Raw genomic sequence first — 27,801 nt, forward strand, 5'->3', positions numbered from 1 at the left:
AAAGATCGAGTCCAACCAATTCCACCACTAACTCAGGTCCCCAAGTGCCATATCCACACAGCTTTTAAATCCCCACGACGAGATGGGGGTGCCACCACTGCCTTGGGCAGTCTGTTCCAGGGCTGGACAACCCTTTCCATAAAGAACTTTTTCCTAATATCCAGCCTAAACTAATGCTACAGTAAGAGTCAGCTGTGGCACTGCTTCCCATGATGAGATCTCAAAACACCATGGGAAGACTTTTTTTGTCTTCTCTTCAGCAAACAAAAAAAAGCACCATTTCACTTCAGAAATAAAAAGCACATTTATGCTGAGTTTATTTACTTACTCATTAGTTTGTAAACACCTAGAGCGGCTGAAAATATGCCTTCACTAGAAATGTTCAAGAGAAAATTAAGAGAATGAAGACAAAGATAGGCAGGCTTACTCTTCTGATGAATCATTTGCTTTTGTATTGATTTTGACAAGGTAATTTTCCTTCATGACAGCTTCCCATGCCAGGATTTCATTGTCCTCATTCTTGAGCCTGGGAAATGTATTTGAAAGAAAAATACTTAATTTGTGTTCGAAAGCCAAGGTGCAAAGCGGCTGGGTCAGTGTGTGCATTCAGAGGTTAATGATTCCCTTCTCCACATCCTGAGCACTCACAGCCCCACTGCCCACCTGTGACTCAGCTCTCACAGATGTGACACTAATGCCTTTCACTGAATGCTCCTGGCAACCAGAGTCACTTAAAAACACAAAATACGAGCAAACATAAAACCCAAAACCCACCAAATAAGCAAACACAAAACCAACCCACAACCTTACAAGCTCCAGAAGTCGTTCTGTACTTTTTTTGAGTCTTGGTTAACACAGGTGCCTTTGCTTCAACAGGTACAGGATATTCTAGCAAGATCCCATCTGGGTTTGAGCTTTCCATTTGTTTCTACATTACCCCATATTGGATCATTAGGAGTAACAATTCTAAGGACCATGATATATGATTTTTGATTGAACTGAAACACTCCAGAATGATGAAGAATTGTCTTCTCTAAGAAGCATTTTGTGGTGGTGCTGTAAATTCAAGAGCTGATACAGAGAAGCCCACTTTGAGGCATCAAAGACATCCAGGGTAATACTTCAGCATTTTGTCATGTTCCAAAAGGACACAATAAACCACAGGGGTTTAAATAAAAAAATAAAATAAACTGCGACAGAAGAAGCCCCAGGCTGGTGAATGGATGAAGTCCCTTTCTTCCACCCAGTGCTCCTCTGACCTCACAAACCCCTCAGCTGTTCCCCCACAATCCAACAAGCATCTAAGCACTCAAATCCCAACCATTTCCATAAGAGTTAAAGGGGAAGGCAGGATTTTACCACAGTCAATACATCAGTGTGCTTCCTCCATGCAGTTCTCAGTTCCTATCATCAGCAAAACCACAACCATTTTCTGGCTCTAATTAACTCTCTCATTCTTTCAGAGCTGCAACATCAACTGTGCATCATTTGAGCAGGAATTTCTGCCACCCAACAGCTTCCCCAGCAAGAAATCCACACAGCAATTTAGACAGCCAAAATGATTTAGTGCTAAACAATTTTATACCCCAAAGAAAGCCCTTCCTCCTAAACTGGTAACAAATCCAGCTTCTGCTGCAGGGCACCAGGCAGGTTATTGATGGATGGGAAAAAGCCTGTCAATTAATTCAATGTATTCTCTCTCAGCTGAGAAAACACTATATTTGCTGGAGAGGCAAGGGGGAAGGCTTGTTAAAACAATTCCTATCTGTGTCCCCCAACAGAAAAAGGAGAAATAGCTTGAGCATTGACTTGTCACATTTTTGAGGTGGTTTGCTCATTTGGCTACATGGAAACTGTTTGTTCTCTTTCTGTCACTCCCTAGAAAGAAGAATGAATTACAAAAAAGCCAAACCCACAACCTTGCAAAGCTGAGAAATAGCACAAGCAGCCCTAAAGAATTAGGATTAATCTGAAGTCTTGATGAATTACAACACACAAGGCAATTCTACATGGAAATGGCTTAGATAAGAGAGCACTGGATAAATATCACTTGAAAACTTGAATCTTACTGAAGAGATTTCCAGCAGCACAGTGGATTTGCATGACAGAGGTCTACATGGCCCTTGGAAATCTCCCAGCACAGCACAAAATGCCTGGAATAAGCACAGGATGCCATGGAGGAACTGCAATGCACCTGCTGCAGAGATGACTTTTGGTCAACAAGGAAAAATCCAACTCACAACAAATGGATGGATCTTTGCTTTCTTTGTTACAGCAGCACTTGACGCATTTCCTCAGCATCATGAATATGTAGGCAAAGATGGTCAGGCGACTGCAGTATTCCTGCACCAGGAAAAAGCACTGGAAGTTCCACACCTGGTCATTGTTCTCTTGCACTGATCCAACAGTGTAACTGATGGGAAAGAGAGAACACAACCAGGATGAGTTGGTCACCAAAGAGCTTCATCAGAGCCAAGAACAGAGCATTCCTCTACTGTACCAGGGCATGGTTTTATAGTCACAGAATCCCAGAGTAGTTTGGCTTGGGAAAGACCTTAAAGCTCACCCCATTCCATCCCCTGCCATGGGCAGGGACACCTTCTATCATCCCAGGTTGTTCCAAGCCCCATCTAACCTGGCCTTGGACACTGCCAGGGATCCAGGGGCAGCCACAGCTGCTCTGGGCACCCTGTGCCAGGGCCTGCCCACCCTCACAGGGGACAATTCCTTCCCAGTATCCCATCCATCCATGCCCTCTGGCAGTGGAAGCTATTCCCTGTGTCCTGTCCCTCCATGCCTTATCCCCAGTTCCTCTCCAGCTCTCCTGGAGCTGCTTTAGTCCCTGCAAGGGGCTCTGAGCTCTCCCTGGAGCCTTTTTCTCCCCAGGTGAGCACCCTCAGCTCTCCTAGCCTGGCTCCATTCCCTTTGAGAATCTCCTCTGGACTCATTCCGGCAGCTCCATGTCCTTCTGATGTTAGGGGCCCTAGTCATTCTGAAGGTAGTCATTTTTATTGACTAGGAGGTTATTTAGTTTGTTCTCCTCCTTAGAGAGTAATTTGCAAATGGGTGGAATTAAAACAGTAGAAAACAAAAAAAAAACAAAAAACTTTGAAGTTACAAATAAACAGGAAAATATATGAATAGGAAGAAAATACTCCATGTACTTTTACTACCTCAGCTCTAACCAGTCTTCTTCTAGCCTAGACACATGAGAACAGGATGCTTCTTCACAAGATATTGTGTCTTATTAACGGAGCATATAACTGCTTTCTTAGGAAAAAGCCCAAACCTAAAACTAGAATACTTACAAGAAATTTAAAAGCTCCTGAGATTTATAGTAGATGTATTAAGGACACTGCAGGCACAGATCAAACCCACAGCACAAGGCACTGTATGGACCTTGCAAAGCAACAACCACAGGTGCAAGCAGCTCCCAGGCTGCCTGACCTTTCAGTGTGACATTAAGTGGCAGATGGATGCTCCCAAAATGCCTCTGCTGAGAGCCTAACGCACCTTTATTGTAGTAGATAGGGACAGGCGAACGGAAGATTTCGGGATGTGACGGAAAGAAAGACCCCCATCCCCCTCTCACCCTGCAACATGTTATCCATTACCCCAAAGAATGTAACCACACCTAACCCAGTAGTTTTCCACTCCTGACTAACCCTAGAGACCCTGCCAACCCCCCCTGACGTAACAGAGTCCCCCAAGACTATTTAAACCCATGAGATAAGATAATAAAGGCTTTTAGACCGTCCACCACATTGGTGTCCTGCGTGTGTCGTTAGCCCGAGTGGCCCAGGGGAAACTGGGCTGCCGTGCTGTTCCTTTCAACCAGGTCGCCGTTGCCTCCCATGAAGGCAACACTTTATGTGAGATAAATGCAAACCTTCACCTGGTGGAGATTCCCTTTTTGTGTAAAAGATAGATGCAACTGGTGAAAACTAGAGAGTTTTTTACTGGCATAACAGCATAAACCAGAGCATTTACCATCAGGTACTGTTAAAGTGTTCTAGCAAATATTAAAGGTTTTAGGGTAGAGCTGGCTTACTGCTGTATACTTTCCTTCATTGTTGAGAGGTACTTGCACCCTTCCTAGGGAGTATGAGCATGCTTGTCTCTCCCCAGGCACAGATATGCTTTACCTATCTTGGATGCCTTGCCAAAAATAGTATTTCTGATTTTCTTTAGATTCTAGGTCAGCCTGGGGAAAAGGGGTCAGAGCAGAACCTAAATCTGAGGCATTCTCAACTTACCACTCTCTAGCATCTCATCTCAGGCCAGGAAACGCAGCGTCATTCAGCTGAGAGATGCTCTTGAGCAGCACCAGGAGTCCTGTCAATACTCCTGTTGCCAAAGCAACTTCCTGCCAAGGTACCATCAAATCACAGAAATAAACTTGTGGTCCTCAAGAAGGGTGGTCAGAGGTTTTGAGTACTCTTGTCATGAGTGTAAAGCAGAAAAGGACAAGGGCTGGGAATGGGAACAGAGGCACAACACCAATCCAGCTGCATTCCCAAGTGAGACATGAAGGCAACACACCCCCAAAGTCTGATATGAGGAACTTCCCATGATTAAATCAACTCTGTGCCACAGCTTGCAGAGGATGCAACAAAGATTTCTGGGAGAAGCTGAGGAAGACATTCCCTGACCTTGCTGGTCTAGAGGTGATGGCACTTCTCAAGACAAAGTCCTTTTGCATGTCCCAGGGGGATGTGGCCCATTGCCTGTGGTCTAAGTCAGAACAATAAATGGCAGGTCCATCAAATCAATACCAGACTTATCCTCACCACACAGCAGCTCAGGTTAATAAAACCACAGTGTCCTGAAGAGTGATGATAACTCATTTACTCACTCTGCTGCTCAAGCAAGTTCACTTGGGCAGCAACTCACATTTCGGTAAGGCTCTGACCCAGCATCACCCCTGTGATGGGTTTGCTGGGGTTTGCACCACACCCACAGTGCAGAGGATGCTTAGAGATGGAGGCAAAGGACAGGCAGCAATCCCTCCCCAGGACACTGCACCAGTTTCCCCCAGGCTGCTGTGACAGATGCAGAGGCAAGGCTTGGCTTCCTGCTGTTTTCCAGCACTCCAGTCTCTTCCCCAGAGCTATGTCAGTGCAGGGATGACCAGGAAGCCACGGCTCCTTCGTTACGTACACAAACATGGCCACGGGCAGGTTGACCAGGAGGATGTTGGTGGAGAGCATGTAAATGCACACAAGGGGAATGGTGATCCACTCCGGGAAGCGGGGCTGGTTGTTGGCATCCAGCTCCACGCACAAGGGCTTGGACTTGTTCCCAGAAAAAGTGCAGTGGTCGAAGTTGTAGGTGGTACCTCAGAGAGGGGAGAGCAAACAGTGAGCTCCTCGTTCTGCTGGTCCTGCCCTCATCCCTCCATTCCTGCTCCCCATTAGACTTGGAGGCAGGGGGCCAGCACAGGGCTGGCCAACCTTTAGAAGGACAGAACCTTTGACCCACCGAGGAGGGACTCCCCAGAAGATAAATACCATCAATATCATCAGGGTAATGGCCAAACATGGCTAGGTAGGGCTCGTAAATGACCGAGCGGAAGATCCACTCCCAGCGGTGCTCGTTCTTCCTCAGGATGCCTTGCCTAGCTACACCAAAGGCCACCATCCACACAGCAAAGAGGAAGAGGAAGAAGAAGACATCTATCATCTGAAAAGGGACAACAGGCATCAATCAGTGCGCCCCTGCAGGTCTGTTGCAAGCCACACAGGTATGGCTCCTAATTTCACAACACACATGGTAATAACTGACCACTCCCATTCAGAGAACTTCAAAAATATTTATGCAACCACAAAAGCAAAGCATGTTTTGGAATACAGGATATCCCCCTGGCATCGGACAGGCTCCACAAAAGCCAGAACCAGGTAAAAAGGACTGTGGCTCACCTTACCCCTGTGAGATGAAAGCTTCTGAAAATGCCACTCTGGATGGCTTCCAACCAGCATTTACAGCCCAGACACTCTGGCCAATGATTGCATGAATTTCTAGCACTGTATGAGAGGATCCTCACCACTCTCTTCCTCAGGTACTTGTGTGATGGATGCAGTGGAGGACCAAAGTCCTCCTCCTGTACCCTCTACCATCACTCTCTTGTTTGGGGAATACGATGGGAGCAACAGAAATACCACTGGAATGTTTGAGGTATGGAAAACAAAAGCTACCAGGAAGCAAGTCTCCTCTTCTCGTCTTCAATCTAATCCTTACTCTTTCTCTTGACAGAGAAAAATGCCCTACTCTTAATTAGGTCCCACTTAAATCTTAATTCATCCTGTTTAGCTGATTTAACTTGCTGCCATTATCAGAACATGGCGATTTCACTCTTAAGAGGGAAGGGGGAAAAAAAAATTGTCACATCATGTATTTAGACTTTTGAATAGCTGCCAGAATCTTATCATCCTCTGCAGCATAATAATTTTGGGTCCTAGATTCCTGCTAACTGTGGAAATATGGATGAGCCTCAGGGTAAAAACTATGTAGTCCAAACAGAAAATTACTCTCCCAGAATACCAAGAGCTTTCATCAGAGTGAAGCCTGATGGAGACAGCAGAAGAAAACAAAGAGAAGCCTTGGTTGAATCATGCAGAAATCAGGTAAAAACACACTGAAACATTGAAATGGAGAGTGGTAGGTGAGTAATTAGAAAGCAGAGCACAGCTATCCAGGACCCCATCTAATGACAGGTGACAGAGATGGTTAATGCACACTCGGTTTATACCCTTTCTTCCTGACATGCATCATCATCCTGCTCACTTTTTCTCTTACCCTTAAAGCTATTAACAGCAAGGAAATTTGTACCTGGAGCTACTCCCACAGCCCTCTGAAACCACCACAGTGCAACATCTGCTGCACTGCCCTGAGGCAACAAGTACTAAGTTACAGCTGACTGCACAATTACTTTGGAAAATGTGTTTCCATCATTTCTTTGCCATGGTTTTTAACTCACCCCATTGTGTAAAACAGCTTCTAGGAGATAATGACATTGTTAGGCTGCTGCACAGTCCTCTTAAATATAATGCAAGGCCCAGGTGGTCATATTAAACAGCCAGTAGCAGGAGCCACAAAAAATTCTAAAGATCCCCTGTCTTTTTTTTTTAAGTCAACACTTGTCAGTATTTGGGACCTTCACAATGCGAATTCCATGAACACATTGCTCCCCAAAATTTAATTACAGGTTGTAGGCAAAACCCACCAAGGAAGGGAAGCAAAGCTGTAACGTGGACAAGAGAAGGCACTACTACTCACCTGAACACAATTCCTGCTATGAAATAGAAGATTGCAAGGGTATCCATAACATTCCACAGGTCTGAGAAATACTTGCTGCCATTCATGTACCACTGGGAAGGAAAAAGAACAGAAAATAACTCCCACACAGTATAGTTTCTTTGTCCAATTAACATTTTGTCACACAGTAAATAACATCAGAGTTCAGATGGCTTTCAGTTTTCCCAGAAAGAGGGGTTTCATGTATCCAGCAATGCCACAAGTTACTGGCAACCTGGTTTTTTGGGTCTTGGTGTGACCCAGGAAGCACTGCAGGGGGGAAGGGGGTAACAGTTTAAGGGTAGCTGATGCATCCTGGCTTCTCTCCCTTCACAGAGCTCATTCACTAATCTGCCCCCAGCTATATACACATGCTTTGGATGCAAGACCCAGATTTAATTTTTTTTTTTTTTTAATTACATAGCTCTCTATTTCTGAATTGCAAGTCTAGTGAGAATCCCTGCTCATTCCCAGACTGAGTGGTACAGCAGCCTGGATCCCAAGTCTGTGCAAGAACTAACTTCTGGAATCAATTCAGAGGTGACTCATAAGGACAAGAAGCTTCATCAGGACAAACCTCTGCCAGGTCTGGAGAAATAAACTGCATCCCAAATCGTAAGTCTTTTCAATTTCAATTTCCATTGATATCAAAGTTTTGCAGAGTACTGCTCAATGAATCTCTAACTGACATATCCAAGGAAGGCAATTTTGTCCTTAGTAATTCTATGGGAAACAAACAGAAATCCAAGGGAGTTTTCTCCCAAGTGCTGTCTCTGCCCAGTCGCTCCTTAAATCAAATAAAACATCTGGGACTGAGGTGCAGCTCTCCAAATTCCAAGCAGTTTCTTCTGCTGAGAGGTGAAATGCACAGAGGTTCTGTCCAGATTCCTTCTCCACTGGAGAAAACAGGGCTTTCCTTCACACCCCCCAGTCCACCCACTCACCTGGCTGGAGGCTACCTCCATGTGGCTAAGGAAACAGCAGGGAAAAGGCCTTGCCAATTTCCCCATGGCTCAAAACAGGATTAGGAGCAGCTCCAGCTACTTACAAATCCCTGGGACCACCAGAAGTGAAAGCAGGGCTGAGCCAGTGGCTTACAGGTCAGAGACTGTTCCAGACCAAGGGCTGATTTCTCCCCAGAACTGGTTATCTAACTGCAGCAGCTACAGGGACCCCAGGCAAACTGCTCTTACTTTGTCTGGGATGTGAAAACAAAATCTGAGAGACCCCTCTGTTTTCCTTTAAATATAAAGGACACACACAACTCTGATGCAGAGTTAGACTAATGCACCCATGGTCTATCTCAGGGGAAGCCAGGGAGGAATTTCCCCAAGAAGTTTAGAGGATTGGGACACTGCTCTGCTTTCTGCTCCATTTCTCCTCCTCAGGAAAATGGCTTTGCAGCCAGAACACTGGCTGCAGATAACTTTAAGTCTTCAAATTTAGCTGCCTCCACTGCCAAATTGGTACAGTCTGGCTACCAGTTACTAACAGTAATTGCAGCAGTTCTACCTGCTCAGGATTGTAAGAAAAAGGGACATTGTTAGGAAAATAAGGTTTCTATCCCTAAGGTTTTCCCCAGGACTTTTGCTGGGTACACACAGGATGTGCAAGGACAGGTCCAGAGACACCAGAACCTTAATCAGCAGAAACAAACACTCCATTAGTGTTTTCATGGCAAAAGAGTCTTTTCCCCCATTTTCTTAGCAAGTAAAGTTGCCATAAACAGTGTTCCACCTTGACTATTAAAAAGGGAAAAGACCACAGTAACAGCAGTATCAGAAATGTCATCTGAGCTCAAGTAGAAAATGATATTGCAGGGTGGGATGATCCAGCAGATCACCCACAAACACTCATGACATGACTCAGGCCTTACAGCAGAATCAGAACGCAGCACCAAACCCACACACCCACTGCTTTTTGACTCCCCCAGCATCCTCCCACATCTCCCAGCTCTGACCACAGACTGGCAGAGACCAGCTTGCCCAAAAGCCACCAGATTCCATGTGAAGTGAGAAGATACCAGCTAAGTGGCTGGCTATAAAGGCAGTCCCACATGCTGTTCCCCCATCAGAGCTGGTCCCTGAGTCTACATTGAACCAGCAAAAAGTATATAGATGATTAAAAGCAAAATAAAAATGCATAAAGGTATGTAGATTACTAGTAACATAAAAAATAAAGGGGATGGAATGTAGAGAAGAGAGGCAGTAATGACTTCATCCAAAGCTTTGCACCAAGACAAATGTGCTAAATCTAGCCATTTACTACCAACTACCTTGGCAAGCCAAGCATTCCTGGGAAATGCCTGCACCAGGCTTATCCTCTTGGTGCACAGACACTGCACTGCAGGGGCACAAGCAGGAATTAAACACCAGAGGAAAAAATCCCTCACTGGGCCCTGAGCTGCCTGAGCAGCTCTGCTAGGAAGTGGCTCTGAGCACCTGCACTGCCTTGGAGGGGGAAAAGCTCAAGGCTGTGGGTCTAACACTAAACTTTCTGGGGTTGCAAGTGCTGGCTACTTGTTTCACTTCATCACAAAGCAGAATGAAGACCAGCACGTAAAGGATGATCTCCAGGGCCGTGGGTTCTTTCTGGAAATCCATAAGCAACACATAGGCGAAGAGCAACAGGAAAGCAATGTAGAAGATGACGTTCCAGGAGAAGACCACAAAGGGGGAGGTGAAGAAAGACACATAATATAAGAAGAGTTTCTTACTCTTCTCCACAGGCTTTTTCCTGAGGAATTAAAAGAGGGAAAAGGTCTCAAAGCATAGCTTTTAATGCCTAGAAACATCTGTGTTCTTAAAAGTGAAAGCGCAAAGGGTGCAAAGTCCAGCTCAGGATGTTACTTCAGAGGTAAAGACATCCTGCAACCCCTGCCTGGAGGCGCTCCAGTAAACTGGTAAATCTTCCAGCTTGGATGGGGCTTGGAGACACCTTGGGATAGTGGAAGGTGTCCCTGCTCATGGCAGAGGCTGGAACAAGTTAAGTTTTAAAGTCCCTTCCAACCCAAACCATCCTATGATTCTGCGGTCTTCAATCCAAGATCAGAGTGAAAACCAAACTGTCAAAAGCTCATTTGGCTTTTTAATACCTTTATCTAAGATTGGCTGAACACTAGAACAGCTTCCCCAGAATAGCTGTGGTGTCTCCACCCTTAGAGATATCCAAAACTGGACACAGTCCTGGGGCAACCTGCTCCAGCTGACCCTGTTTGAGCACAGGGTTGGACTGGATGATCTCCAGCCAGCCTTGCCCTAAGATTCTACAATTAATTAACTTGCTTTCCCTCTGAAAAAATTTCCCACTAATGAAAAGTCAATTGATTACCTGAATGAGATGAAACCACAGCCTATTAAAGGGGAAAAGAACAGGCACAGTATAATCTTCCAGTTCTTCGGGTCTCTTGAAATCTCTCCATACCACTGCTTGGAAAGGAAATTCTGCAGGGAATAAGGAAACACCATTATTTGTTGCAACAGCAACAAAATAACCTAGGAATGCTATTTTAGAACATTTGATTTAGTAAAAGTAAACCCCAAACTTTGAGATTTCAATCAAAATACTAGGGATTTCTTTTGCAACAAAACAGAAAGGTTTCTGCATCAGTAACAGCTCCTTAGGGCAGCCATGCTCCATTTATGGGATGAGGAGTTAAAAGTGAGGCTGAGCAGGACTTGACCCGATTGATAAAACACTTACAAACCATTGGATTATATGCAATGCTCATCCATGCTGGTCATTACATCCACACTGTGCAAGCCCAAAGCAGAAACCACTTCAGGCAATCTTTATTATCCAGTTCATGATGATTTATAGCCTCAAGTCAAGATTTTTTCCTCCCGATTTACATTTGTGGGTAGAGGAACCAAGACCCCCTGTTAGAGCACAAGAGCTACAGTGACCTGTACACCTTTCCTTCACTGCCATTACCTGCACACCTGGCTGGGCAATAAACTGCTGGTCTCTGGCTTCCACTGCTAGTTCCAGACAGTTGCTCCCTCCCCAGGCTTCACAGGAATAAGTCAGCAGCTGCTCAGCCAGTTCTTCGCCGTTGCTGTAGCACTCAGTGAACAGCTCTGGTAGAAAGAAACAACTCCACATTGAGCTCCAACTTCAATTTCCCACCAATTTGTGTGCAAGTATCTTTAGTGTAATATTTCTAATATCAAAGCATGTAGACAAGAACCCTTTCCACATTTTCAGCACTGCAGAATGACTGTGCATCCCTTTACAACCCCACTTGCACATCTTCAACTTTTGATACAGAATTTGTGTCTGGATGGAAAACTGTAACATTAAATCACACAGAGCACTTAGTTCTGAACTAAAAAATTGAGTAAAAATGTGAATTCCTCCTTAAATGACTCAGTAAATCTATTTGCTTCATCCTCTTAAATTCCGTTTGGCATTGATCTAATGAATTATAGGCAGTCCAAAATTAAGAGCAGGGTGGAAAAAGAATCTGATCCTTTTTCACTGGGAAATGCACTGTTCACTCCTTAGTGTATTGCTAAATCATTTGGCCTCAGGGATGTAGATACCTTTAAAAAAAGTCTATTTCAGCAGTTTTTGCTTTGTAGAATAAAAGATGCTCTCTGGAAACAAGCAAGATATTTCCAGCATGGCCTTGAGCTGGTCCTTATAAAGTCACAGAATCATCAATCTACTTTTTACCTGCTACTTGTTCTCACTCCCCAGAAGTACTCCCTGAAGGGTGTTTTTTCCCAACCTGAATACTACCAGTACTCCTTAGGAAAGTTTCTCCTTTTCCATATTCTCCTTCCTGTTTGTGGGCACCTTTCTTCAGCCCTGCCAGTAGAGCTAAGGAGCTTTTCCTCCCCATGAAAGAAATTCTCCAGCCCAAAAAAAAAACTCCACAACATGCACCCTTTGAAGCCAAATTCTTAAGACAGGACACAAAATTTCTACTGGGAACAAATGGTATGGAAGGAATTTCTAAGCAGTAAAATCACATGTTGACATAAAAGAAAAATATATTTAATGTTGGATATCTAGTTTTTAATTCCCTGGTCTCTGACCCTTCCCACTAAATTTCTGAAGGAGTCACAGAGCAGCCACTTACCTACTGCTCTTGTCTCATACTCATTAGTGAGCTCCTTGGACTAACCAGCAGCATTTATACCATTCTTCACCTTGGCCATGTGTCCTGGTTTGTAAGATAAGCTTGTATTCTATTTGCCATCTGTTGGAGGTTGGGCAGGTTTGTTATCTCTTCCAAGAACAATGGTTTGCTCTGAAGAGGTAATGGTTTGTTAATGGGCCATTGACTGATTCACTGCAGGGCTGGTAACGTAACACCATCCCATTGTGAGATGCTCCACCCAGAGGAGGAAGCCAAGCACTCTTTTATTGTATAAAGTGGTACCTTTTGGGAGACAGAGCAGCTCTCTCTTTGTGTGATTCCCAGAGAAGCAGCTCCTTCGGCAGGACTCCCAGAGAAGTGGCCCCTTCACTGGATTCCCAGAGGAAGACCGGCCCAACTGTCACCAGATCTTCAGAGAAAACTATACCCTTCTAAAGATCACCACTTCAGCTGCAATTCATCAGCCACTGCAAGAGGAGCAGCTGTCATTTCAACCGGACTGCTACCAACACCCCAACTCCTCAGGGTGTCAGGTTGTGGACTTTATCACTAGTTTTGTTTGTACCAATTGCGTTTGCCTTTTTAAATTGTTATCTAGTTTTCTCCTAGTAAAGAATTGTTACTCCCATTCCCATATCTTTGCCTGATAGGCTTTTAATATAAAAATCCTGGTAATTCGAAGGGAGGGGGTTTACCTTCTCCATTGCACAGGAGGCTTTTGCACTCCTTCACAGACTCCTGTCTTGTCAAACCAAGACACCATGCTTTTCAGGAGCTTACTGGTCCCCAGGGCTGCCAAAGTGCAGCCTCTGGTCTGTGGAGAGAGACTAAAGTCATGCAAATCCCCCTGAGAATGGAACATGATCACAGAATCCTGAAACCACAGTGATCTGGGTTGGAAAGGATCGTGAAGAGCATCTCATCCCAACCCCCTGCCACAGGCAGGGATAGCTTCCACTATACCAGGGGGAATCCTTTAAACATTATCCTCCATTTTGCTCAGTTCCCAGTCCAGAATGATCTATTGGATTTTACAATCATTACATTTCTGTCTAATCCAAATTAGAAATTGGATTTCCATCAAACAGCTGGAATCAGAATCCATCCATGCTGTGAAATGTGTGGGAACTCAGCATCCCAGCTTAGGCACAGATGACAACATACAATGGATATAGACTGCTGACTCACACACAACCTTAGGAAATGAAAGGATAAAGTCCACATCCAGACAAAATGGGCAATATAAAATCTACTGAGAGTCATCTAGCAGTTATCTCTTGTGGTGTTGTGTTTGAAGCTGGACGTGGAGCCTTCAAAGGCCAATAAACCAAAGGCACAGAACCCGACTGCGCTGCCTGCAAAGAGAAATAAAGGAGAACTTGACTTACTTGCTCCCAAATGACTTTGGACAACTCCTTCTTGTTCTGAAGAACTGACCAAATAAACAGAGCTTGCAATGGGTGCCTTGTGACAGGACACTCCTCCTGAAAGAGAGAGCAAGAACTCAGACCTAGGCTCACCAAATGTTTTCAGCAGGAACAAATCCATGTCTGGACTCTCCTGTTTTTGTATTTTCTTTGTTTCACAGCCACCTTACCAATCCCTTCTCTCAGTTCTCTGCCAGTTGTCACACACTACTGTGAGCTAGGTTACATTTGCTATTTCTATTAAAACCTTTGACTTTAAAGTATTCGACAGGAAAGAATCGGCCTCCGTGTTTTTCCTGAAGCTGGCAATAAGAATATTTGTGTAAAAGGCACTTTCTGCTCTAACCACTGCAGTCCAGATAAAACCTCACTTGCAGCAGGATCAAACTGCCCATCACTCACTGAGAGCTGGATCTCCATCTCATCCTTGCTGTTTTTGTAGTATCTTTTGAAACCTCTCCGGAAATCCTCCACCATCTTCCACACGAAGGTGAGGAGGGCATCATTATAGGAGTTCTTGGCAATCTGCAGGTTCTTGAACACCAAGCTGCTGAAGTTGTTGGTGTACAGCTCCCTCAGGACCTCAGTGGTGAGGAACTTCCGTAGATTCAAGCCGTTCTCCAGGAAGAGCCAGACAAATTTGGGCCTGTCTTTCACCAGGGCTGTGAACATCACATCCTGCAGGTCAGCAGACTAGGAAGAAGTGGAAAAGTAAATATTAGGGAACATATGAGACGTGTACACCTTATCTAAGGCCTGACATGTGGTCACTGTCACGTTTTCATCAGAATCAGTTTTTTTTCTGTACACGGTTGCCCTGGCTGGATGGCCCAGAGCATTTCTGGCATGGGCAGATCACCTTTGCAACCACTGATCGTACAATAGATCATCATGGAATGATGGATCATGGCTTCATGGAGTATCCCAAGTTGGAAAGGACCTGCAAGGATCAAGTCTGACACCCCTGGCCCTGCACAGACACCTCAACAATCCCATCCTGTGCATCCTTGAGAGCATTGTTCAAATGCTTCTTGGGCATTCCCTGGGGAGCCTGGGCAGTGCCCAGCATCATCCAGAGGAAGAATATCTAGCCTGATCCTCCTCTGACACAGCTCCAGCTGCTCCCTAGGGTCCTATCCCTGTCACAGCAGAGATGGGAGCTGCCCCTTGTGAGGAAGCAGCAGCTCCCAAGGAGGTCTGACCTCTTCTCCAGGCTGAACGGAATGTGTCAGTGCAGGAGCAATAAACACCAAGAGGCTGAGGTGCTGAGACAGTGGCTCCTGCTGGGATGTGTCCCCCCTGCACTCACTCAGAAGGGGGCTGTACCTCCCAGTTTTGGTCGTTGGTGAAGATCTCATCGCTGGCCAGCTCCAGCTGGTTCCACTCCAGCAGCAGCTTCAGCTGCCCGTTCCAGTTATCCTTGTTGTGCTCGTTGGTGCTGAACGCTGCAGAGCAGGAACAACCTCTGGGTCAAGACCAGGCATATTTATCATCTCTGCTTCTCACACTGCCAGGACAAGACTCCTTCCAAGTGGCTCTTTCCCCACACCCATGCACATCTTCCCGACTGGGGGGCTGGAGGATGCTGGAGGCTCAGGGATGTGTTTATGGTCCAAGACAGGCCACAAAGGAGCTGCCAGGAGCACCTCATAACCAAGGTCAGCACAAGGCTTCCTTCAGGCTCCTCAGAGTCCTGCAGCCTCTACACAGCAGAGATTCTGCAGGATTCCTACCAGCATCCCTAGGGTTCTCCAAGCTGCCTTCCCAATTACCTGGTTTGGATTTTTCCCACACTGAGAGATCCCATACTGCTGCTGTAGCCTGCCCACACCCCTTCAGAAGAAGACAGGCTCCACACTGTGGCAGTAGCTTAGCTCTAGAGAGATAGCACTGCTCTAAGGAAACCTGTTCTAGAGAATAAATAGCCATTTCTTTTTCAATTTTTAAATCCCCAAACAAACTCAGAAAAACAAATACTTGCCTTTGTACAGGGCAAAGGAAATGGCATTGCTCACAATTTCATCTCCAGCTCCTTCTATTTTGATCACGGTCAGTAAATGAGGGCTCTCAAGGACTTCTTTGATCTACAGGAAAAAAAAGTGTTTCAAAGCTATCAAGGCTGTTTAGTAACAGATCTCCTATTAAAAAGAAATTTGCCACCACATCACAGAAAAGCTGCTTCTCATCAGTCCTGAGTTTTAACAAATCCAAACAGAAGTAGATAATGAGCTTGATTTTAAAGTCACCAAAGGACAACGTTAATTATCCCCTGAACATACAGCAAATAACTGTGATTCCCCTATGCAAATCATTTTGAACAAGATGATATAATCTCAGTAATTAGAAGTGATTCTTGAAAGTAGAAAAGATTGTGACAGCACAAGTTTCAACTTATGTCAAGCAGTTTGTTAGCGAACAGTCTCTACCTCCTTGTGCTTTGTCAAAACCAGATAATTTTTCTCATAATGAAGCTTTGTAGAGTTAATTTCATTTTAGCACATGAAAGACAAATAATCTTGGCCATTTCTGATGCAGGAGGAAGTACACTCTAAAGCAGCTCAGCAGAAGCTGTGAGGAGTGTGGCCAGACAGGGAACACTGCCTTCAGCAGCTCCACACTCCACAGGGAAGACATCCTTCTGGAACCTTCTTAACTTTCCTGTGAGCAGACATCTTCTGACTTGATTGCAGCCCCTTCCAAGGCTTTTGTTCCAAACCCTGGAGATTCAGAATTTTCCTTTTTTAAATCTGCACAGATGTAACATGTCAAGGAGCCCTGCACACCCCATATGTCACCAGACAGCAACACCCCTGACTTGGAAGCCACCAGCTGCTCCCTCTACTCTCCTCCCACAGCATCCCACACTCACCCACTTGATCCAGCTCTCAGTCTCCTCTTCTGAGAGCCTGGAAATGGTGCGAGGCAGGAACCTGAGCAAGCTCTCCTTGACACAGGAGGAAGCAAGAGTGCCTTCAGCCTCCACCAGGCTCGCAATGACATCAGCAATACGCCCAGAGCCTTCCACCACCACACAGGGAATCTTGCTCTTGATGGCCACATTGATGGACTAAGGAGACACAGGGAGAGCACTTGAAGCATGACTGTTATTAGAGCCTGCTATTGAGTAAGGAAGCCTAGGGAACAACAGAAACCCACAGTCCACAGGAGTATTTTTATTATTAGCCACTGATGCATTACCAGTGACAACTCTTTAAAGCATCATCCATCTAATGAGAGAGGGCTGTAAAGAGCCCCAGAGAGACTGAGAGTCAGAAATCACCATCCGCCAAATTTTCATAGAATCACAGAACAATTTGTGTTGGGAGGGACCTCAAAGCACATCCTGCTCCACCCCCAGACATGGGCAGAGACAACTTCCAGTAGGCCAGGCTGCTCAGTTTGAGAGTGGATCAGCAGATCAGGACAACTGCCAAGTGGAAATGGCATTCAGGTCACACAACAGTGCTGCCCAGCTACAGTCACTGCTGGTTTATGGCACAGCATTGCTCAGCTGGGACCCAGGGCTCTGGATTTATTTGCTGGAGGCAGAAGCAGCAGTGTTTTACAGAGAGATCATTTCTGTAGCATCACAATCTAATGTTACTGAAAGTCTCCAAGTAGCCACTTACATGATTTCGCACACAGCAATATAGTACATGGATTAATAGCAAGACAAAAACCTGCTGAAATAATGCTGGAAGGACCATTAACCTTCCTGGTGCAAAGACCATAGGAGATGCTGGTTTCATTCGCATCACTATACTGAGAACAGTCACAGCATAAGCTGGCTGCCAGCAAATTGTACAAAGGGATTCAATGCAAGTTATCATCAAACACTGGAAAGACAGAACATCTATTAGTTAAGAGAGCTTTTTGAGAACAAAAAAAAAAAACAACTCAGTCATCAAAACTGTGCGTGCATTCCTCCTGTCAACTGCAGAGCAGGTCTCTGACAAAGGCAAGGAGGCTTTTCTTATCAGCTAGATGAAAGTGGTTTTCTAAAAAAAGGTTCAGCTAAAGTGCATGTTTTACATCACAGGGAAATTTAAAACAGAAGCTTGGAACAGTTTTACTTCTCCCTCACTAATGCTGATTCTAGTCATCATGCACCAGTCACAGAAGCTGAGAAAGAGGGAGCCTTTCCTGGCCAGCACTGCTAGGACCAAGGCATGGCAAGGACAGACATCCAGAGCATGGACTCTGCCGAGTCATTGGGGCTGGTCAGAGACTCAATTTACTCCTTTAAGAAAGGCTTCACCTCAGAATATCTCAGTGCACTTCCAACACCAAGAAATAAAAACTCAGCATGACATAAACCAGCCTCAAGTTGCACCAGGAGAGGTTTAGGTTGGATATCACAAAATATTCTTCACTGAAAGGGTTGTCAAGGACTGGGACAGGCTGGTTAAGAAGTCACCATCCCTGCAGTGTCCAAAGAATGTGTGGATGTAGCATGTGAGGACAGGTTTGGTGGTGAACATGGTAATGGTGCTAGATTGACCTCAGGATCTTAGAAGTCTTCTCCAACTTCAATGTTGTCTTGATTCTATGAAATAGCCAAGAGAGCGGCATGGACCCTGAACTGAATAATCATCCAGGTACTTCCCAGAGGAAACTCCTGCCAGGAATTATGCATTTATTTAACAAGGCTTTAACTCATTCTGGTTAGGCAGCTACTAAGTCTGTGTTGTGTATCACTGCTTAACAGTGGGTCTAAGGTCTCAAAAAAATCTTTTTTTTTGGAATACAAAATCATAAGTCTGCACAGCTACAGCACCTGGCAGTCAGTCAGCTCCTTCAGTGGTAGCCAGATCCTTTCTCAAACATCAGCAATTTTGAGCTAAATGGAAATGGACATATCCAACACAACCCTTTGAGCACAACCTTCCTCTAAATCCTGACTGGATGCTTCATTTCATCTCAGGACCTCCAATTAACACTGCATTTGCATTCATCGCAATTGGGCAAAGATAAAATTCATCATGTGAATGGAACCAAACTCCCATGAAACATACAGGGAGGCTGGGATAACAATCTGGAATTTCACACTGATTCAGACCAATTGATTAACACAGCAATGAAGAGGAAGCAGAGATCATGCTCTGAAATCACATTGTTTATCCTCCTGACAAGCCAAGTAGTTTGATCAACCTCAACAGTAACATCACAGCTCTGGTGAGAACAGGAAGTAAGGCAAGCTTCTGTAAATAACAGCACTGTCTACTTAGTCAAATTTCTTTTGGAGCAATTTGTCTCCAATATTAGAGCAATGACCTGTTGTGATTCCTGGAAAGAAATAAAAGAAATTAACTTACGTTCAAAGTCTCCTTCCCACCACCTAGGGCAAAACACACGATTAGTGTGGGAACTCAAAATGTCTCTCAGACATTTTTAGAGGTTCCAGGCCTTGGTCAGAGGCATTCTAGACCCTGGCAGACAGCTGAAAAACAGCTGTGATTTTGAGTTTGAGCCATGGAATGAATTACCAACTTTGGAGGTGGAACAAGCAATCACAAAAGGTTAGATAGTATAGTAAAAGTAGTTACAAAGTAGAGGGGAAATTTTTTTAGTATTGTACAGGGGGGTTTTAACACATGTACAGGGGGGTTTTCACTTTGTACATGGGGGTCAGAAGTTCTAAGATGGAGGAAAGTGGGCTGATCCTGTTCTTCCTCCTTTTTCCTTACCTCCATGTTCTTGGTGATGTTGGCACTCACAGATTGGTTTAGAGTAGAAAAACACTTGGCAGCGTAGGTAGTAGGTATTGGGGAATAATTGTAAACATGTTATACGTAATATATCTTATAAAAGATAGCAGCAGCCCTGGGCAGAGGGAGAGACGAAGAAGACAGCAGATAGAGAGGATGTCAGTGTGTGTGTGCCTCTACCCAGGCCGCTGATTAAATAGCGGCAGTTCAAGAACATAATCTGTTAGATAACTAGAATAAGCTGCCTTGAGACCGAACAGCTAAAGCCTGCGGAGTTTTTCTTTGGAAGCATGGGTTGGAGGAGGAATTTCACCACCACATGAGATCCCAGAGCAAGGCCAGGGTTCTCACAATTGGCGTCCCTGGTCGGGCATCAACAAAAAGAAGAAAAAGAAACATCAAACAACCTCCAACCTTCATCGGCAGAAAAAGAAAGAAGAAAAAAAAAAAAAAGAAGAGCAGTACACACTCTCCGCAATTTCAAGAAGAAAGGGAGCGGAAAGCTCAAGATAAGAACCTGACCTTCACCAAGGCATTTCGTCTGGAGGACAACCAGGAGGAGAGAAACCAGAAGCGCGCCTGGGATTCCTCGCCTGTGGCCTGCTGGACGATAGACAGTGCCATCTCTGGACTGACTTCATGCTGACTCAGCTTTTGGTGAGAATGGTCGAAATTAAGAACATGGGGAGGGAAGGATTTTTCCCAATGACACACTAAAGATTTTTTTTTAGCCCTATAGGGCGAAACTTCTACCCATCAGGTAGAGACAGCCCAAATGAAATGAAAGCTTTGTTATCATAGGTGCGGTGTAGTCACTCGCACACAGATATATATTTTTTCTTGGGATTGAATTTTTGGCAAAGAATCAATAAGTAACTTTATTACTGAGCCACAAAAGGACAAAAAGATAAGACTGCCACAAAACATTTGCTTTTAACAAGGACAATATTATAGCCAGCTCTACGGCACGGCACGTCCAGCCGGACAGCTGGGGCTTCTATGGGAGCACAAAGGAGGAAGATCGCCCAGCCAGCAGCTTGGGGCAGTTTTCCTCACCACAGACCCAGGGGAAGCAGGACAGCCTCCCATGGAGGATCAGGGGATGGTCTGTCATCATGCCCTGTGTCTCCAGGTTCCCACTGTTCCTCAGTTTCCCTTGAACCTCAGTCCCTGAGCTCCTCCAATGCAAATCCCCCAGACAGAGAGATAAGCCCAGCACAGCCGCAGCCCCCGGCGGGGGAAGGGACCACGCGCTGCTCGAGTCCAAACCCGCAGCGAGAGGGGCAGCAGCGGCGGCGTCTCCGCGGGGGAGGGTGAAGAGGGAGTGCAGAGCAGAGAGGGAAGAGGAGGGGAGAGGAGAAATCTTTCGTAGCTGTGCGGGCGGGGAGTTCAAAACAGCCCGCGGTGCAGACGAGAGGGGTGCAGCGAGAACAGCGCAGACACGGGGCGGCGGGGGCGCGGGTGCAGTGGCCAGGCGTCCCGAGCATCCCGTGGCACGTTCAGTGTCAAGAATCCGTGAAGCTGCAAGAGCGGCCATCCAAGAGGCGGGGGGGGCAGCTCCCAGACCGCGGCAGCCAGACCCGCTGAGGAAATAGCAGAGGGACAGCGAGAGGCGTCCCTCGCTGCAACTCAGGCGGCGGGCACGCGCGTGAAGGTCGAGCAAAGCCCGAGAGCCACGGGTGCAGGGGAATTTTCGCATCTGGAACGCGCGGAACGGGCGCAGGCGGGGCGGGGCCGGCGCGCACGGGCTGTGGGTGCTGGAACAGAGTCAGGAGAGGGGCAAAGTGAGATGGGAGACATCGGGGCCGAAATGGGAACAGGAGGGTGATTACGTCAGCCCGGGGGGGACGGCAGTGGCTCTGAACCAGGCGCTGCGAGCCGGAGCGAGGCGAAAGCACGGCCGGGACCAGAGCAGGAGCGTCCTCACCCCCGGGGTGACACAGGCTGGGACGGAGCGTGGCCAGGATGACTCAGGGAACGGGTCCGTTGCGGTTCCCATGGCAACAGCCAGCATAAACCCACAGCAACCCCTGTCAGTTTCAGACACGACCAGAACTTAATAGTTATTGCATCAAGAATCAGTTACACATAGATCGGTTGTCAGAATGAGATAAGTGGAAGATCATTTGTTCACTGTGGTATGCTCGCTTACCTTGGTTTGCATAAGAATGTACTGGTGTGTCTTTGAAATGTTTATTTGCTTACAAGGTGATAAGGAGGTTGAGATTAGAGTCCTGGGTGTGTGTATCTGGTCTGCTTGCCGTATCTCAAAAGAAGAGACTTAGAAGCTATCACAACGACCAGACTCAGACTACATCTGGAGAGTCACGCCTGCAAGGAGAAGGGGGGGGATAAAAGGAAGGTTGGGACAGAACATTTTTGTGCGCCGTTGGTGGAGCAGGAGACTCCCGGCCGCCCAGCGCTGTGCTTTGCCTGCCTTACTCGCTTGCTATTTTAAATAAAATTGCTTTATTGAATTAAGACACTTCAAATTGTCGTGTCACAATTTATAACAAGAATAAATGTTAGACTGAAAGTTTATCAGGAATTAGTACGGGGTTTGCGAATGTAAATCAATTGTCGGAAGTACAAATTGGAGAGCGGAGTGCATGGAACCGTGGCGCGGGTTCTCTCGTATCTCGAGCGTGGCACGGGCAGTGAGACTGTCAGCAGCGGCGATGGCCGCCAGCCAGGCATCCACAGACTGCGCGGCGACTGTGCGGGGGGGGGAAACCCGAGCGCGGGACGCGGCGCGGGGCGCGGCGGCGGCGGGAAGCGGTGGTCGCGCGCTGATGACGTCAGCAGAGCGCCGAACCACGCTGAGATGGGGACAGCCACCGGGGCCGGGCGGGACGACCCGAGCGGGACCGGAGCGGTGCCAGGTCCAATCGGGCATGAGAGGGGGCAGTCCCGAGCTCACGGCCGTGGCCGGGGCCGGCGCGGTGGGGCACAGTCGGGGCTGGTGTTCCTTCTCTTGTTCCCATGGCAACACAGAGAGAGACGGGTGAATCCAGAATGCACACTGCGTTTGCAGAAGTTAAAGCAAACGCAGAAGTGTCTAAGGGACAGGTTTTAGGCACGGGTCCAGCACAGCCGACACTGGGTGTGAGCGAGGGCTGAGAGCAGGAGAGAGACACAGTCACCCCAATGCAGGCAGAAGCGGGGCGTGACTGTGCCAAAACTGCTCCCCTGCACACCGTTCAGGCTCGTGCAAGCGGGGACTGGGCAGAGCCAAGGCAGGGATTTCTTTGGTCACTGCCTCTCCACAGCAGATGCCGAGGCTTTTTCCACTGCAGTGCACATCCAAACATTAACAACAAATACACGGCACAGCCCAGAAACCACAGCACCCAAAGTAAACAACTTTTTGCAAAGCACATGTATTGCACCAAATGTTGTCCCACAGCAATGACAAGATGGAATTCCAACATTCACCCAAAAAAATAAGATACAGCTAAGTCGCCACTTGAAATCATAAGGGTCTCCTTCAAACTTCTCCAATGTTTCTAAACGTTAACCCCAGATTTTTTAGTTAGGTGACAGAATTGATCAGCACATGCACCCATCCGGTGTGGTGAAGAATATTGTTTATAGAACATAATGTGAAAAAGAGATATCATAATGAGAATTGAGATAGAGAATTGAATAGTATGAAACTTTAGTTATTTATTATGTTAAGGTTTAAGTTAAGTTGTATTTTAGCATTCTATTAATAATAGAATTGAATTTTATATATAGTTTAATTTAAATTTAAGTTAAGTATTGTTTAATTAGAGTATATAACTTTAAGTTTATCTTAGTTTGGGCCCTGAAAAAGTTAAGTTTATAAGCATTTAATTGATAATAGATTTATATATTGTTAATTTGATATATATATATATTTCATAAAGTTAATATAATTTAGAGATTTTTTACCAATATTTTATATGTTAAGTTTAAGTAATGTTTAATTCAAAAAATATTTTAAGTTTTTCAAAGGTTAAGTTTGTTCAATTAACAAAGTTTAGTTGTTTTTCTTAAAGGATAAGAAGGTTTTGACTGAAAGAGTTTATGAGATGATAATGAATATTAAGTTAAAGGGAAGACAGTCTATCGGATTCTTGGTTTTCTTTTAGTATTTTCTGTTTTATTGTAAGCTTATCAGTGTATAAGAGTCTTGAAGAAATTTATTCTGAGTTTTTCTGATATTGGTTTCATTGTTTAATGATCACTTGTTTATTTTGTTATTTCTTGGTGTAATGATACAAAGGGTGTTTATTTCCAAATTCTTTCTTTTGCGTTTAACTATTTAAGTGTTTTATAAATGTTATTGTTAAGAAATTTTATCATGTTATCAGGTGAAGCTCTGTGCTTTGTTCTTTCATAGCGAATTTTTGTATGTTTTATTCTTGTTTTTGTAATCTCATCCAGGTTACATGTCATTCTGAAGTTTCATTTTGGACTTTAACTATGTTGTGCATTTTTCTAGGTGAACTATCTGGTTTGTTTTTATGTCTCTTGTGAGTGGAATCATTGCATTTCTATTTTTTAACATTCTTGAATGTTTTTCAGAAAATCTCAGACACAGATTCCTGAAGCACTCTGACAGTCTTTTGTTAATGTTAATTTTATGGTTTCTTTCAATTGAAAAAACATCTGTTGCCTTCAAAGGAGTTTCAAGAAGAATGAATCCTTGTGTCATTTGATCAATTTATCAGTTTGAACTTTGAGTGCTTATTTTATATGAAAATGTTATAATAAGTTGTTATGTTTTAGGTATCATATATGTAATGTTAGTATAAGCTTTGTTTAAGATAGTATGTTAAAGAGCATCACTCCAATTTAAAGTTTGGGTTTTGGCCAGGCCCTGATTTTAACTTGGACGGATGAGTTTGCCAGCAAAATTCAGAGGTTTTTGCACAAAAATGAATGTTATATAGATAATTTTGATCCATCAATTCGATCCTACACATGTGACAGCTGACACAGCTTCGGGGTGAGACTTGTCAGCCCTGCCCGGGAAGGGATGCCAATTTTCACTGGAAACAAATGTTTCAGCTGTTTGCAGACTCTGAACCACTGGCACAATGTTTCTGATAATTATGCTTTGTTCAATATTATATATGTTATTTAGAATCTTTCTTTTGAACTCCTTTGAATTGTTATTGATTTTAATAAGTTTTCTGCATTTTATTATTAAGATATTTTGTCTTGTTCTATATTATGTTTTATATTTTAACCTTCTTGTTTCAAAAGAGAAGAAGAGAAAGAGAGAAAAAAGAAAAATGGTTTAAAGAGAAAAAAGAAAAAAAGTGAAGAAGTGCCTGAAATAAGGCTGGAATAAGTAATGAAAATTTTGTATATTTTAATCTTTTGAGATTGTTCTTTTGTAGACTTGATTTCGCTGATTGTCGAGGAAAATATGAAGAGAGTGCCAGACACTGGACGGATCAAATTGAAAAAATCAGTCAAGTTAATAACTTTGAGCAAGGATCGTGGTAATGTTTTCATAACGTTTAAAGTAGGTATTTGTTTTTAGCTTACAGGCCCTCAAAAGGTGTTCTTACAGATTTAGAGATAATGGCTCAGATCATTGTTAAGGCAAACACCAGATTGCTGGCAATGTCAGGCAAAGATTTCTTAATCATTCATTTACATTTAAAGAAAGAAAAAATATTTTGAGTGGACAATCCAAAGTCACAAGATTTTTCAATCACGTTGTTAGAATACCCAGAAGTTTGCACAGTTCATTTTTTAGCTCACAAAACATTAAATGTAAAAATAAGTTTTAGAGAGAAATCAAAAATAAGTTAAGAATTAATGGAAAAGATGACAGTGTTTACTGATAGTTCAAGGAAAACTCACAAATCACATGGAAAATTCCAAAAATAGAGAAATGGGAATCAGATGTAAAAAATGGTACAAGACTCACCACAAATTGTAAAATTAGTAGCAATAGTCAGAGTTTTTCAGTTATTTCAGAAGCCATCAATCTGATCACAGATTCAATGTATATTTCAAATGTGGCCAAACAATTAGAGGAATCACTTTTAAAACATATGGACAATGAAATTTTATATTCGTATCTATTATGCATGAAAATAACCCTAAAAGACAGAGAACATAAATATTTTGTTATGCACATCAGAATGCATTTTTCACTTCTGAGGTTTTTAGTAAAAGTGAATGTTCATATAGATAGATTTACAGTGTCCATCTCACAAACACTGCCAGACATTTTTGAGCAAGAAAAATTGAGCCATGCATTTTTTCACAAAAGTATACAAGCATTGATGGAATCCTTTCACTTTCTAAAGGTCAGGCAAAGGAAATCATCAGTGTTTGTCAGAGTGTCAGTTTGTACAGCATCCTGTATTTACAGGAGTGACCAGTTTGAGAGGTTTGAAAAAGTCTTCAGCTGTGGCAAACTGATGTCACAAAATATACATCTTTTGAGAGGCTTGAAAACATTTGTGTTTCAGTTAATATGTTTTCACATTTATATTTCAGTTCACACATTTCCAGAAGCAATTTTTGGATCATGACATACAGGAGAAACCACAGCATATATCATACCTTAAAATCCATTTGGATAAACAGAAAAGGAGGAGGCAGGAGCAACATCCCACATGCAGTTGAACAAAGTTTTGTATGTGAATTGTCAGACATTTTACAAACAGTGCACGAGCAGTGCTAAGGGAAAATTCTTTAGTTTTGGTCAAAAACCCAGAGTCAGGACAAATTGAAAGTTCATTTACATTAATAACTTGGGGCAAGGGTTTTGTTTGTATTTCTATAGAACGAGCACCGAAGTGGGTGTCGGCAAGGCATGTGAAACCTCATCGGGTGCAGATGCCAGTGAACATGGACCAGAGAAGCAGAGAAGCAAGCATGCAGACAAAGATGGACAGCAACGCTGCAGATGTCTCGTCAGACAACGATTGGCAACTCAGAGACTTGGGGTTTTTCTGGGGAATCAAGTGTTGTTTGGGTGTTGCTGCATTGCTGGGTTTCTCACAGAGGTTGGGGGCATGGACATGGGGTTCAGACATATAGTGTTCATGTGCTTCATTCCCTTGCTTGTTGCCTTGGGCAATGGGACAGGTTTTCCCATGAGACAGCCAAGGGAAAAGGTGTGGGAGACTTTGGCAAAGGCAGTGGGTCTGGACAGCATTTGCCTGACCCTTCAGAACTGGGGAAACAATTTTTGACATGCTTGGTAGGTGTGCCAGTGAAGGAATGACCAATTCCAGGGGACACCCCTCCAAAAGGTTCTGAAGTCTTTTTCGGATCCTATGGAGGGATGGCATGTCTGGACACAGTTCCTTCCTGTGGCTCACTTTGAACCTCCAAAGTTGGAAATTTTTGGATCGACAAAAATGGAATTTGGTATCAAATTCAATCCATTGAGAGTGGCAAAGATAGATAATCAGATAGTAGATATCATTCCAAATCAGTTCTTTTATAGAGATGTGTCATCTTGGTGCAATCACACCAAAGTGACGAGCAAACTATCCCTTCAACACCCAGCCACTTTACCAAAGGGAGTGTTTTTTAGTTTGCGGGGACAGAATTTGGCCTGCTATCCTTGCAAAAGTCAAAAGCAATCCATGCAGCATTGAGGAGCTCTCATTGATAACACCTGATTTGAGAACTTTAAAGGAGCAGACACACAGGAAAGAGAAAACATTCTTTGAACAATATAGCCAAATTGTGATAATGATGTTTGTACTTGGGACAAGGCTCGGAGAATTGCAGTTGCAATTTTCTCACCCCAAAAACAGCGTTGGGGGTGGCCTTGACACAATTGGACCACATAGCATGCTGGTTGAGTAAACACAGTCGTGCCATTTCGTCTGCACTGAGTGACATGTTAACAGATATCAGCAGTGCAAGACAAGCGGTGTTTCAGAACAGGGCAGCAGTTGATTATTTGCTGCTGTCACATGGGCACAGACGTGAAAAATTTGAGGGGACATGCTGCATGAACTTGTTTGATCATTCAAAATCTATTCATGAGAATACAAAACAGATACAAAGTAGTATCAGCAAATTGGGAAAAAAGAAACTTACAGGATTCCGGTGAAATGATTTCATTGGCCTTTTAAATCTTTCACCATTGTGGAAAAAACTTTTTAAAACAGTGTTTTATATTCTTATAGGGTTTGTAGTTCTACTTGTTCTGCCATGCATTTTCATGTGCATTCGAAGAGCCTTGAACAACATGGCAAAGCAGGTGTTTCTGGTTCAAACAGAGAGGGGAGATGTGTGAACTCAAAATGTCTCT

The 27,801-nt window shown here is 44.3% G+C and overlaps 1 non-coding gene across 1 annotated transcript; it reads right to left on the reverse strand.

Annotated features, from left to right (window-relative positions):
- Positions 1 to 282: 282 nt before the first annotated feature.
- LOC110472928 (uncharacterized) lies at positions 283 to 27,801 on the reverse strand. The gene is made up of 3 exons (XR_014956840.1): positions 16,697 to 27,801; positions 7,276 to 15,911; positions 283 to 5,682 (listed from the first exon to the last, which is right to left on the reverse strand). It is a non-coding gene; the product is annotated as an uncharacterized LOC110472928 (transcript).

Source organism: Lonchura striata, chromosome 7, assembly GCF_050655825.1.
Source record: "Lonchura striata isolate lonStrDom1 chromosome 7, ASM5065582v1, whole genome shotgun sequence".
NCBI lineage: Eukaryota > Metazoa > Chordata > Aves > Passeriformes > Estrildidae > Lonchura > Lonchura striata.